We start from the raw sequence: 14,034 nt of genomic DNA, 5'->3' as shown, positions 1-14,034 counted from the left end.
GGAGAGGAGAGGAGTAGAGGGAGGGAGGGAGGGAACAGGATGGATGGAAAGAAGGAGGCAAAAGGCAAAGGGGAAAGTGGGTGTATACAAAGAGAAGGAAAGGGTTAGAATCTAGAATGGAATAAAGCACCAGAAATGGGAGATCTTAATGTCAGAGGAAATGATGAGTCTTGACCCAGGAGGTTATGATCCACTGGTTAATGCAGCAGCCAAAACCTAAGTTTGAGCAACCCAGAAAAAACAGATATAAAAAAGTGAGCACTTAGGAGAAATGCTAAAAGTGAGAGAGAGATTTTGTGCCTTCTATGAGGGTGCTTCTTAACACGTGGGTATGGCAATGTCTGGAATATGTGTCATAGCAGAGGTATGAAATAAAGAGTTCACAAAAGATGTGGCAGCGCATATAGGTTATGAATTGAAGTGAGTTAAGTTGCAAAAGATTGAGAGAAAGGTTAAAAAAGAACCATTGCAAATAACTTGAGATGGTAAGATATAAAATTAGTGCAGAAAAGCATAACAATTTATGTTATGTCTCTATGTCATGGGAGAGTACATGACATCAAGAAAAGTAAAGTCAGGGGAAGGGAAAGCGAAGCACCATCAAAAAAGAAACCCTAATACCAGGGGGCAAATAAAATTAACTACATTGAAGATAATGATACATAGTATCATAACTATTGTTATTCTCTTATTTGATTATGGAATTTTGTTTTTTATAAAATAAAAAGATGAAAACAACAAAAAATTGCCAAGCCAAAACAAAAAAAATTTTGTCACAGTCTGAGAGCTTCCAAGCCTACACATTAATGCAATGCAATGACATTTAGGCAATTTTTTATAGAGACTGTAGGTATAAATAAGGGACAACACTAGGCAGTGGTCATGAGTGGTCACAAGAGGCAATATATACAAGCTTGTACCTGTGTTAACATGAAAGTGTGCATGAGTGCATGTGCATGGATTGTATCTTTGTTCCAATTTAGGATTGGAATTTAGGATAAATTTAGGATAAACAGTATGCAGAAGACTATGAAGAAGATCTTACACTCTAACCAAGTGGGATTTGTTCCAGGGATGCAGGGATGGATCAACATATGCAAACCAATAAATGTAATACACTATATTAATAAATCAAAGGACAAAAGCCATATGATCATCTCAATAGACACAGAAAAAGTGTTTGAGAAAATCCAAAATGCATTCATGATACAAAAAGAAACTACATTAAATTGGAATAGACAGGTAAAAAATTGAAATTCTTCACAATAAAATCAGGAACAAGACAAGGATGTCCACTATTACCACTCCTGTTCAATATAGTTTTGGAAACAGTAGCTACAGAAATTGGAAAAGAGGAAAAATAAAATGAATAAAGATTAGAAACAAAGAATTTAAATTGTTACTATTTGCAGATGACATGAGGCTCTATATGGAAGGCCATAAGAACTCCACCAAAAGTCTTCTAGGCTTAATAATCAAATTCAGTAGAGTAGCTGAATACAAGGTAAACACACAAAATTTGATAGCCTTCCTGTACACAAAAAACAGACTCACTGAAAAAGGAACTGGAGAAATAACTCCCTTCAAAATAGCATTTAAAAACAACAAAAAAATGAAATACCTTCTAACTTTTTTTTTTCTTTTCTCTTCTAACAGGTAAAGTCTTTGTAAATCGGGAAGGGTGGGCAGGGGAATGGGGTAAAAGTAAGAACCAAGACACATCATGTAAAGGCACAAGATCCCAATGATGAATGTAACTGTATTATATACCTAAAAAGTGCCAATAAACTTAATGAGGAAAGAAAAAAAAAACCTAGGAATCAACCTAATGAAATAAATCAAAACCTCTAGGGCCAGGGATTTGGCTCAGTGGTTCCACTGCCTGCCTTGCAAGCACAAGGGCCTGAATTTGATCCCCAGTACCACACACACACACACAAAGCATCAAAAGCCTCTACTCTAAAAACTATAGCACTCTGAAAAAAGAGATTGAAGAGAATATCAGAAAATGGAAAGACATCCCTTGTTTCTGGGTAGGAAGAACCAATATAGTGAGAATGGCCACACTTCCAAAACTGCTATATAGATTCAATGCAATCCCAATTTAAATTCCAGCAGCATACTTCACAAACCTTGAGAAAAATTTCAAAATTTCATTTGGAACAAGAAGAGAAATAGAATAGAAAATGCCATTCTAGGCAACAAAGAAAACATAGGTGGTATAACAGTCCACAATTTAAAACTATACTACAAAGGTACTGTGATAAAAACAGCATAGTACTGGCAAAGAAACAGAACCAAGGATCAGTGGAATAGAGTAGAAGATTCAGAAAGAACTCCAGACACACTCAACCACCTCATCTTGGACAAAGGAGCCAAAACCCTCACTGGATGAAAGATATCCTTTTTAGTAAATGATACTGGAGAAATTGGGCTTTAACTTGTCAAATATTAAAACTAGACATATCTCTCACCATCCACTAAACTAAAATTGAAATGGATTAAAAATCTAAATATTAAAACAGAAACACTGAACTGGCTGGAAGATAGGTTAGGTAAACTCTTGAAGACATTGGTATAGGAAAACATTTCATGAACAAAACCTCAGCTGCACTTGAACTAGCACAAAGAATCAACAAGTTGGATCTCTTCTAATTAAAAATCTTCTGAACAACAAGAGAAACTACCAACAGCATGAAGAGACAACACACAATGTGGGAAAAAATTTACTAGATGTTTCTTCTCAAGGGTCTACTATCTGGAATATATGAAGAACATAAAAAAATTAGACCTCCCAAATTTAAAGATCCAATCCATAAATGGATATCTGAAATGAATAGACAGTTTTCAGACAAAGAAGTAGAAATAGCAAATCAGCATATGAAAAAAATGTTCAACATCACTGATCATTTTAGAGATGCAAAAGAAAACAACACTGAAATTCCACCTCACCCGAGAAAGAATGGCTGCTATCATGAAATCAACCATTAAAAAAGGCTGGTTGGGCTGTGAGGAAAATGGAACCCTTCTCCACTATTGGTGGGAGTGTAGACTACTGTAACCATTGTGGAAATCAGTATGGAGATACCTCAAAGGACTAGGACTGGAGATTCCCTTTGCCTCAGCTATCACCCTGCTGGGTATCTTCCCATAAGAATGAAAACTCATACCACAGCACTGTATGTGAACCTATGTTCACAGCAGCACAGTTTGTAATATCTAAAACATGGAAACAGCCCAATTGCCCACCACCTGCAGACTGGCTAAGCAAAAAGTGATTGTTTTATAAAATGGAGTACTACTCAGCCATAAGGAATGAGAATCTAGAGAAATTTACAGGTAAATAGATGCACAATGAGGCCATACTCAAGTGAAATGAATAGGACACATGTGTAAATACCAAGTAGATTCTCTAGTGTGAGAAACTGAAAGTGTGAATAAGGACCAAAATGTATAATACATAATGTAAAATAGGAAGAAAAGGTGCAAAGGGGACGGGGAAGGCAGAGGGGTAGAGGAAAGCAATAAATATGAGAAAATGAAAATATGGATACAAAGTCTTTGTAAATAGGAGGGGTGGAAGGGCCGCAGGGAGGGCAGGAGAATGGGGGAAAAATAAGAAGATATATTAATGTAAATGTACAGATTTCCAATGATGAATATTATTATATTGTATACTCAAAATATACCAATAAAATTACTTTTAAAATGATACACTGGGGACCAGGGTTTAGCTCAGTGGTTATGCTGCCTGCCTCACAAGCGCAAGGTCTTGAGTTCAATTCCCAGTACCAAAAAAAAAAAAATAATGATACATTGGTAAAGTATATTAAGTTTCTGGGTATATTGCACATTAAATATTTGAATGTTTTTAATTGCCTTTTCATCTCTGTGACATTTTATCTTAATTTCAGACTAATATTCAATTATTAGTAAGGAATTACTATGGTCACTCTGTAGAAAATCATGTTAAAAGCAAATAATCATCTTTCTAATTTAATTTGTTCCAGTATTTCTTAACTTTATTTTTATATTAGACTTTTACAGAAAGATGCACTCATGTTAAAAAATTCTCTCCTGTTCCAGCGAGAAACCAGAAATAGCCATTCATCAGTACATTTGAGTGATACACAGACAAAAACTACTACAACAATGTAACAACCAGTTCGCATATGCAATACCAGTATTGCCATCACTAACTTAAAACTTTTAAATGGGAAGGAGTATATATTAATTCATTTGTAAGATTCTTGGATTAAAATTATCTTAGTCTCTGCCTTCCTTCCACTGTTAGCCCAAAACAGCAGGGTATGATTTTTAAAATACGTACTGTCCATAAACTAGTATGAGTAACATCTACTGTCTGTTACTTCTTGACTGAGCAATGCTAACAAATGCATCCAATTAATTCCTACACACTACCTCTTCTCTGAACAGAATGATTGTTTTGAGGTATGACTTATTTCATTCCATCAACGTTTAGGTAGGTCAGCTGTCTTGGAGTATGATAAAATGTGTTGCTTATTGACAAGTCTAACACTAAGTAGAGAACAATCCAAATCATGGAACTAAGTGTAAAATGCAGGTGATTTAAGAGCTCCAGGTATTAATATAATTTTATCAATAAAAGTTGAATATGTCAAAGGAGTTTGAGAGAAGTTATGTTAGATATAGATTTTGATCTACATAGACAGACATAGAAGCCTGAATTCTTTCCATCATACTGTTAATAAAACCATATAAAAAATCTGCCCTAGTGGAGACAATTTTTATTGGCTATTACATTAATTAATTAACTGGTTAGTAAATTAATTCCTAATCATAATTGAGTTATCAGTTCATACAAGGCTAGATAACTTAGGCTTCTGGCCCTAGAATCATCCTGGGTGTCCCAAAGTAGGCTGAGGGGAGTATGACCTTTTTACCTTTCTTCATGAAAGCAAAGGTTAATTCTGGGTTGTTCTTCCTTATACTGGAAGACATAAATAAAATACCAAGATAGAAGAAATGGATTTCTAAAAGGTGACGCTAAGAGGTGGCAGCTAATTAATAATGGATGAAGTAATGTGTATGGGAGGGTGGAATTTTTTGAATATTGTAGACTTTGAACAGGAGACCTTGCTCTTTCATGTCAATTCCCACTTCCCTGCTCTGTCACTAACTTGCATTAAAAAAATAGTAGAAAGGATCTTGGATTTCCCAACACAAAGAAAGGATAAATCAAAGATTAAGTACAATATATACCAATTAATTTGATCTGATAATTATATATTGTATATATTTTTGAAATGTAATGATATATCCCATAAATATATATAATCACTATGTGCCAACTAAAAATAAGAAACACATTTAAATTTTTTCCTATGTTTCCGTTTTCCCAATTGTCCTATGGAGATGATATAAACTTCACAAATTGTTGCTGAGAATTAAACTTGCATGATGAGGGTCTGAAGGAGAATATGTATTATTTAAAAGATAATTGATAATGTGAAATAGGAAGTAAAGGGCTAAAGGTGTAGGGAAAGTGGGAAGGGTGGGGGAAAGGTAATAAGGGAGAGGAAAAAATATGAGAAAATGAAAAAATGGAAATAAAGTGTTTGTAAATGGGGAGGGGAGGAGGGGGTGTAGAGATGGCAGGGACAAGGGGAAAAAATGAGAATCGAGACCTATCATGTAAAGGTACAGGATCCCAATAATGAATGTAACTGTATTGTATACCTAGATTGTACCAATAAACTCAATAAAAAGAAAAAAAGACTATATCATAATTTCTTTGATTGTTTTATGACACTTTCCTATTCTGTGTGACCAATCTCTTCATTGTATAAAATCCCTTGATCTCCTTCAACCACTAACAGTGTAGGTTGTTTTTAAACTAGGGAGCTCATGTTGAAATGGAGCAAAGAGATTATTTCTAAGAGTATGTATATGTGAAGTATTTCAGTGGTGGGTATGTATTCATGGAGTTTGTATGTGTGCATCTGTGCTATGTGTGTTGTGTGTGAGTGATGTATGTTAGAAAGTTGTGTTGTATTTCTTGTGTGAACTTGTGTGGAGCATACTTGTGTGTTTGCATGCTGTACAATTGTATAATATGTACTTATCTTCTATACAGGTGTATGCTGCATGTTTTGTGTGGTACTTTACAGACTATATTTTATGTGACATTTCTCTGCTGTACATACTCCTTTACTGTATTTTGTTGTATGTGTTTGCAATATGTTTTGTGTAGTGCGAATTAATGTTATGTTTGTGTTGCACATACTCAGGAGAGGGAGTTACAGACATTCCTTGTTTCTCTCTCTCTTCTTCCCACCTCTACTTGCTCCCTCCATGAAAATAAAAAGTGCCATTATGCATAAAAAGGATGGTCTGGGGCTATGGTCTGTGATTCCGTAGGGCCAGTGAAATCACCATTTTCCCTATCTTTGATTATATCACTTCAGGCTTATCCCTCTTTTGTTTTGCAAAGGGCCACTCACCCTTTTCTGATTAAAACACCTAGTACCAACCGCTTCTGCCACAAAAGACAGTACCTGGTGGAGGGGCATGGGAGTCTGTTGCTATCTAATGCTGGAGTTGAGTTTGATTTTCTGCTCCAGGGGAAGTCTATGTTTTCCTATCTAATCAGTTAGGGGAAAGGATTAGGAAGCTTCTGCCAAAGTTCTCATTAGGTCTCTGGACCCAGTGTTCTCCAATTTGGAAGCCCTGTACTTCACTGAAAAGACCCCTTCAATGGGGATATGAAGGTAAAGGAGTGCAACTCAAATTTCCAACACTGATACCCCTACAAATTTACAAGTCAAAGTAGAACTGGGGAAAAGGTTAGAGTTTTAAACTCTTGTTCCTGCAGAGCAACGATAGACAATGTGGAGTAGTTAATCCTTCTTTTTTTTGTTGTAACATGTTTATTACAACAGATACAATTCACATCTGACTAGCTTTGTTTCCTCTTTTCCTCCCACAGCCATGTTCATTGGACCATTTTCTTTCAGTCGGGCAATCAGTGTATCTCAGCACACAATGCTCAGCAGTACTCTCAGTCCGTTTTTACAGGTTGCAAATGGATTTTCAATAATTTATACAAACAACTGGGTTATGCTCAATCACTGCAATTTTAAGCTACTGTACACAGGAATGAAAAGGTTATAGAAAAGTGCCATAGCAACAGTGCCTTATGAAAGGAGGAAAAGAGGAGTCTTTAAATAAATGGGTACATCAGATCAAAGATTTAAGAGGGAAATGGAACACATGGGAAATGAAAAACATTTCTCTGCAAAATAAATGGTGAAGCACTGCTCTTGATTAGATGCAGGTGTGTAAACATCTGTTTCCTGATATTTTTTACACTGCCCATATGGTTCAAAATTGCATCCTTAGACTCAGATCACCTGGCGCTTGCACTGAATTTTTGAAAATACAAGATTTCTAAATGATAAATTAACCCCCCAATTTTTTTTGAGACAGGGTCTCACTGTATAGCTGAGACTGATCTGGAACTCACTATGTAACCCCTGGCTAGTCTCGAACTCACAGCGATCCTCCTGCTTCAGCCTCCTGAGTGCTGGGATTACAGGCATGTGCCATCACCCCCAGCCTCCCCCCAAGTTTTTAAAAAGCTAATTTTTCAGACAGGTTTACATGTAAAAGGCTAGGTACTTAGCCACCTCAGCATGATTAGTTTGGGATGTCTAAGCTCTGTTACACGTGGCTTCCCATGGCTGCAATCTACAAAACATATTTACAATGTGAAGAATACATCTACAAGAAATCTACATTTCAAGGGTTTTACAGATCAATCTGTATCTTTGTCCTGAATTGACTCTCACAGACCCTATCATCCCCTTGTCGTTTTCTCTCCCCAGCTTAATGGTGTAAAGTCTGCTATGTAAAAGCAGTTGAAAAATGTTTAGATTGGGCAACAGATTTATAGTTCCTGTATGCAAAACCATGTGCAATTATTCACATCTTCATACCAGAAAGGAATTCTGATTTTTTAGCTTTGCAAATTCCTTAATTTGTTGTCTCAGAAACAGTATCCTTTGCTTTCACCAAGTTACTTGAATTTCACATACTTGGACTAATGATCTTCAATTTTTAAAATCCAGTACAAATTCCTGATGTGAGCACTTCCCATGATATGGGCTTCTTCACTCAATCTCAATGCCTGCTTCTGTGCATGGTCTGCGAGCCAGCCTTGAACTTGTTTTATAAGACTTTCACTGAAGTGTGCTGCTAGTGTAGGTATTAAGGAACATGCGGGGCAGGCAGATGAATTCTGTGGTACAACTGTTGCATTCGATGCATTACTACCCGAAGTGTGATTTGGACTAGGGGATGGACTTCTCTGGCTACTGGAGGGCTGAAGACTTTGAGGAGAAATGGGTTCATGAACTTGCTGCTTGTCAGCAGTTATGGGCTCCTGTGTGGCTGACTGTGACACTGGTCCTTGCTTAACTACTGGAGTACTAACCTTTGTCTGTGATGAAACAGAAGGAGTACTAATGAAAGGTTTGATAGGGACTGTTAGTTTGAGGTGTTCTTATCCTTGGAGACACATAAGATCTTGGACATGAGGCATCAAATGTTAGACATGGGAGACTGATTAGATGGCTGGGCCAGGGTAGAGAGCTGAGCAGCTTGAGAAATCAGAGATGTGATGTTGAAAGCAGATGGTCCAGCAGTAAGAAACTAATAATTATAGACTGCAGTGACACTTGTGTCACAGCTGCTCTAAGAACTTCATTTATTTGGGGTATTTCCACATTAGAATTATTGAGCTGCAGTGTGTTGCAAACCAGGAAGCAACTGTCTAAGAAGATGTGGGTCCTGAACTAGTGGAGGGATTGGTGACTGTGAGACAGGAGAGACAGGGACTGCAACAGTAGATGTTGGAGGTGCAGATCTGGGATGCAGTCCAGAGGGAGAAGATGTAGAAGGACCTGTGCAAGAATGTGATGCTGATGTGTTTCCTGCTGTAGATTCTTTTCTTTCTGTTTTCTGTGCAGGGGCAGAAGATGTGGGTGTAGGCAGTTTTGATCAAGTAGAGGCTCCATTAGCATAAAATGATTTCTTTGGCTGGGGATCAGACTAGAGCATGAATGGACTAGGAGGAATAGTGTTTGGGGCAGCAGTTGGGTGCACCTCTGGTTTGATGGGCTGCTGTACTGGCATAAAGCTACTGGGAGTCTCCGCTCTTGGAAGGCTGTAGTCTCTGTCATTGTGTCTGCTTGTCTGAGACACAATGAACTGTGGGAGCAAACTACTGGCATCACTGGAATGCTTGTCTTCCATTCCACTGGCAAACCCACTAGTAGCTGTTGCTTGCATAACCTTTCTCCTGTAATCCCTATCTTTTGGGAAGCTATTAACTGCTACCTTATTTTCTTCATTTTGTCTCTGTTCTCTTTCAAGTCACTTTTTGGTTTTTTCCCACTTTGAAACTTCTGTTCATCAATTGTAGTAATATTTTTTCCCAGAAGAACTAATGTGCTCAGACCAGTCATCTGCAGAATCACAAAGTGCATCTGAAGTCTTGCTTGGATTATTGCTTGAATTAGAAGAATGTGAATTTTAACTATGAAGAGCACTGTGGTTGTGTGAATTTTCTTGTGGAGAGTAACTTTCTTGTGGAGAGTAACTGGTCCCACCTTGCCTCTCTCTAACTTTGTGAGTATGCACATTTTTTGGCCTTATTGTGACCTGTGCTGTTACTGTATTTGTTTTCAGGACTATCAGATCTCCAAATTTTATTTGGTGGTGAAGGAGCTGAGGCGTCTCGCATCTTTTCATGTCTGTGATCATCACTACCTGGGTGACTCTTCAGTGAATATTTAAGTGCCTGATAAGGCGGCGAGTCTCCTCCCTCTTGCTCTGAGGCCTGGCTCACCTTCTCGGAGCCTTGCAGCCCTTTCCGGTTGTCTCTTCTTGGCTTCAGGAGCAAGTCTGGATGCTGTGGTTTCAGTTTAGGGGTAGTCCTTGTCAGGGACCTGCTGGAGGCTGGTCCCAGGGACTCTGGGCTGCAAAGGGTGGGAGTTGCCTTCCAGACAAGGATGGTGGGGCTCGAGGGATGCCATCAAGGACTAAATCCTCTTTTCTTGATTCTTCCCTTTCTCAGAATTTTCCTGTAACCTGGGGGAGATGAGGGTACAACTCCCTGAGCTGCAGCCACTCTGCTCTGCCCCTCCCTAAGTGGTGGCACAGTCTCAGCAAGCAGAGGGAGCAGAGCATCTCTTTACATCTCTTCCTTTCTGGAGGTGTTTGTTTGTTTGTTTTTCTCCCAGAACTTCAGTTTACCTAGTTTGTGAAGATCCATTTTATTCTCAGTAGGACTAGTCTTTAGCCAGACAGGCACAAGGGGGCAATGGAAAGGATAGATTCTCTCACAACCCCTACCTCAAATTTCAGAAAGGCGAGGATTTAAAGAAATCACATCCCCTGAAAACCACTTAGCTCAGCACTGGGTAAGGTCTGCCAGGCTTGTGCCCACCCCCTAATCTCCTTCCCAGAGTTAACAAAGGTGGGAGGGAGTCCTAATTACTGATATATACTTTAATTATTTTCTGCCTACTTAGCAGAAAAGATGAAAAAGAGATTCACCTCCACCCTAAGCTAAGAGTTAATTCTCTCCTCTGGAGCATGTGAATCTTGTAGGGGAGTGGTTCCTATGAGTGGATGCTTAGTTTGACAGGAATCCATCCTAGCCATTCTTTGCACCGAGTATGAGGTGGGGAGGGAGATGGGAAGATGGGAGAGGAGGAGCTTTGGAAGAGGCCAACAAACAAATGTAGGCTGCAGCCCCAGAGCTGGCCACTGGTTTTCCAAGACCATACTGGCAGGGGGAAAAAGTAAAATAAATAAACAAATAAATAAATAAATAAATATACTAGAAGGGGAGGGGCAGCCAGAAACCACAGCCAGACTTGGTTGACACAGATAGGGTGTAGACAATGGGAAAGTCGGCTCTCCAAAGGGTTTTGGGACAGACATCCAGTCTTCAGGAGTGTCACAATTGCTGCCAGCCATGAAACAAAAATGCGGAGGGGATTTCTAGAGACTCTTCCAGAGCTCCTGAGAATTCTGAATTTTGCACACCTAGATAACCTCAAGAAGAAATGCATTTTGAAAATCAGGCAAAGGATTTGGGGCCTACCATAGGACTACCATTGCCCCTGAACTCTTCTGTCATGTGGGCAGTCTGAACCAAAGGTAAATATGGAGAGCTCTTGGTCAGTCTATCAGCTTGTTTACTTGGTTCCCGTGGCAGATGTGGTGGTTACCTAGAAGATTTCTCCCACCTTTCCTGCAGACATCAAGACTTGCCTCAGACCACTTATACCCAAGAATGACTGGAAAGACTGGACTCTTCCATTTGCAGGTTGCTGGTCAGGAAGAAAGGGAAGTCGATGGCTCACAGCCCCTTTCTGTGAAGCAGGACTGTTTCACACCTGGAGGTATCTCTGGGGTTCTGCACCACAGCCAAGTGCTGAGCCAAGGTAGCCTGCCCACTCCCAGATGCCAGGGCAACTATGCACTGACACTTGGCAGTGAAGGGTGGGGCCCCAGAAGAACCTGCAGAGCTTAGAGTTGCTGTTCCAGTCAGCAGCACAGAGAGGTTGCACAGGTGATTCCTGTGAAAATAAGAGTGAGCAAATTTTCCAAACACAAACTGTGTAATTGGGACACTGGTTGTCCCTATCAAGAAGCAGGCAGTTTGGGGGCTAGATCAGGTGGACCATTTGATTGTCAGTAGGGTGTGTGTTCATCAATTTTTACACCCCCCCACCACAATGTGCCCAATTCAGTTTACCAACCAGTAGGTAGGTAACATATGTACCCCACTAGGGCTCCTTCATTACTCAGCTCTTGTTCCTTTCTCCCCAAGGCATCCGGGTCTTCAAGATTTTTTTCCTGACCAGAGTAGAGCCCTCAGAGTGGCTGGAGCTTGAAAAGTGATAAGCAGAAAAGAAGCAATTTGGGAAAGTGAGGTCACTTCAATGCTCCTTGAGATTATGCATCCAGAAATCAAAAGTATAACTTGAATTTTGCAAAAACCAGTGTGCTCCGTATGTTTTGTAGTTTTATTTTCTTTTCAAAGGGTGAGAAGGGGACATGAGGAAGAAGGGACAATGGGGGATAAAACAGATGATTACTGCCTTAAAATTCATAACCAGTGTTTAATATTTTTAAAATTTTACTTGAAGCACCTGAAATTTGCTTGTTTAATTTCTAGAAACTTCCTTTTTTCTTCCATTTGTGTGTGTGTGTGTGTGTGTGTGTATCTTTATCTGGAGAAAATAATCTTCCTCTGTGCCTTTTACCTTCTTTGGTGCATTTTCCTTTCCCCTGCACCCCTAGTTTTCTTGAAGGAATGAAAAAAAAAAATGAAAACTCTTTTTCAAAGTAATGCACTGCTTTCTCTCTGGGTAGAAGAGGGCCATCTTTTATCTTTGTCTACATGCCTGATTTCCCCTCAGTAATATGTAGGCACTGCAGATTTCTTCTTTAAGTATGATTTTTTTCTTCTGAAGGATCCTAGTTTCCCCTGCACCTTGTATTTCCTCCTAGAGAGTACAAGAACGCCTTGCATAAACCACATTTTCCAAATTTCCTTGGTAAAGCAAAAATGACTCATATATTTCTCCCTAAATGCTAAATTTTCTCTGGAGAGTGCACAAGATCACTGCACTTCAATTTTCTATGGATTTGTACAATAGACCCATAGTTATTTTCTATGACAATTAAAATGATAATTATAAAAATTACCTCTGTTAGGCATGGGAATGCTACATAATTTCCCTTCACTTCATCTTTTGGCTAGGAAACTTAGAAACATGTTGAAATTACCACTAAACATGAAGCTCTGCAGAATCCTCTAAAGTTTGCCCCAGTAAGAATGGTAGTGTGTACATTTCTCCAGAACTGGATCCCTGGTAGTCAGTGCAGCAATTTTTAATTGTCTGACATGCACAATAAATTTATCACACACATGGTCAAGAAATGCTGTATCTCTCATGAACACCAAATTTTCCCTAGAAAGCCAAAACACCCTGCATCTCTACAACAGCCAAATTTATTACTAGGCATGCTAGAGGATCCCTTACTTTCCTCCATGCTTCCTAAATTATACGTAGATCATAAAACACGCAGTATCTTTTCCTATCCTCTTATTTCCTCCTTAAAAGAATCTAGACAGTTTGCTCCAGACAGAAAGAGAGGCCATGAGCCCTGCAGACAGTATCCACCATCTCTCCATTTTGCTATATCTCAACAATGAGTTCTAGTCCTGACAGACAAGAACAAACGAGTACACAGAAGCCCACAACTATTCCAAGAACTCCAAAACCCCACCTTCAACAATACCAGATTCTCATTCTGCCAACAAAAGTGTAGTGCTCTCAGCTGCTTTATACATCTGCAAGCTGAAATCAATTTTTAGATGTGTCTGAAGGCAAGATCTCTGAATTCAAGAACCAAAAATGCAGACAGTTGGATAACAAAAGTTTTCTATACACCTTTACAGCACAATAGTTTTGAAGCAATTTCTTCAGGCAGCCCTTCCAGAGGGCTGAAAGACCACAGAAATTAATACAACCACTTTTTTTTTCCTGTGCTGTGGCTGGAAGAGAAACTGCAAGACAAAAAGTGATGGATAAATCAGGAATGGATCCTTTTAATTATATGACATCTGATACAGCTATGGAAATTGAAAAACAAAGTGATAGCTCTTCATCTGGTAGCAGTTCATTTAAAACACAATGTGTGCCTTCATTACCTAAACAGACTCAAAGAACCCCAGTTGGAAATATGTTCACAAGTGTTCAAACAAATTCATCAAGTGACTCATCTATAGAACCAAGACCATTGACTTTAAAAGCTATTTTTGAGGAAACACAGAGGACTGGATCAGTCATGCAGAGATACCGTTCTCACTCCAGCCTGCATCAAGTGGACCAGTGAGGACCAGTTAGCTGTGCAGTGGGACTGCCCACACCCCTGCCATCCCCCAGCCTGCATCCAGCAGAAAGTGGA

General features: G+C 39.2%; 1 pseudogene; it reads right to left on the bottom strand.

The window, feature by feature from the left end:
* Positions 1-7,973: 7,973 nt before the first annotated feature.
* LOC104867745 lies at positions 7,974-9,859 on the bottom strand (annotated as a pseudogene).
* Between the last annotated feature and the right edge of the window lie 4,175 nt (positions 9,860-14,034).

Source organism: Fukomys damarensis, unplaced genomic scaffold, assembly GCF_012274545.1.
Source record: "Fukomys damarensis isolate Sample0158 unplaced genomic scaffold, DMR_v1.0_HiC HiC_scaffold_39, whole genome shotgun sequence".
Taxonomy (NCBI): Eukaryota; Metazoa; Chordata; class Mammalia; order Rodentia; family Bathyergidae; genus Fukomys; species Fukomys damarensis.
This window is presented reverse-complemented; position numbering and strand designations above follow the sequence as displayed.